The sequence below is a fragment of the Scylla paramamosain genome, chromosome 29 (assembly GCF_035594125.1).
Source record: "Scylla paramamosain isolate STU-SP2022 chromosome 29, ASM3559412v1, whole genome shotgun sequence".
In the NCBI taxonomy this organism is placed as follows: Eukaryota; Metazoa; Arthropoda; class Malacostraca; order Decapoda; family Portunidae; genus Scylla; species Scylla paramamosain.
Genome location: NC_087179.1, coordinates 9110914 through 9111879, shown reverse-complemented (window position 1 = coordinate 9111879; position 966 = coordinate 9110914). Strand labels below are relative to the sequence as shown.

Sequence of the window (966 nt, the reverse complement as noted above, 5' to 3'; positions counted from 1 at the left end):
GTTTTTAGCATGTAGCTTGACAGCAGAAGACACAGAACCGTCACACGTGAAAGGTGTACCCAAATACATATAACTAACACAGTGTTCCACTATCATTCCATCCACGTTGAACGGCTCCTTGTCGCTTGGCTCGCCACTGATGACAAAAAACTTGGTCTTTGCATTGTTCACCCTCATACCATATTGATCACAATATTTCTTCAGTATCCTCAACTTGGTGTACATGTTTTCCCTACTTGTTGCTAATAACACTGTGTCATCCATAAACATCAATATTTGCAACCACTCAATGAATCTCTCTGGCCTACACATTTCTTTAACAAATCTAATCAGCACATTTACAAACATTATAAACAAAAAAACAAGAGGTGGGAGAGCCTTGCCTGACTCCTTGTGAGGCAGTTAATACAGCAGAATCAATAATACTCTCTGTGGTGCGGTACATCGCCCCCACAGCGGCCAGCATCACGGCCCCGCAGCCCAAACCTTTCATCACCATAAACAATTTGTGTCTTGGAACATTGTGGTAACCTTTTGAAAAATCCACAAAAACTACAAAAAAGTTTAATTCTTTTTAGCCTGGCTGTGTTGGTAATCAGCCTAAGCGTCACTACATGCTCCATGCATCCACGTTTCTTCTGTGCCCCTGCTTGCTCTCTATAAGGCTTAAACCACTGATTCAAGCGTTCACGCAGAACCATATCGTACAATTTAGCAACTGAATTGATGACACTAATTCCTCGATAATTATCAGGGTTAGTCTTATCACCTTTCTTGAATATTACAAATACTTTTGCTCTAATCCATGCGTGAGGGAAAACTACAGATGCAAAAATGTTACTAAAATAATGTGGCAAGAGTAGCAATCCACTGAGCAGGCAAAAGTGAAAAAAACGCCTGGGGAAATCTCATCAGGCCCACACGCCTTGTCAACTTTCATTCTTTTATTTGATTATGTACTTCTAA

The 966-nt window shown here is 40.6% G+C and overlaps 1 long non-coding RNA gene across 1 annotated transcript in view; it reads left to right on the top strand.

The window, feature by feature from the left end:
* The window catches only part of LOC135115783 (uncharacterized), an 8081-nt gene extending 7999 nt beyond the window's left edge, over positions 1-82 (top strand). The window contains exon 3 of the long non-coding RNA XR_010276059.1: positions 1-82. This exon is cut by the window's left edge and continues 250 nt beyond it. This is a non-coding gene — a long non-coding RNA (uncharacterized LOC135115783).
* Positions 83-966: the final 884 nt, after the last annotated feature.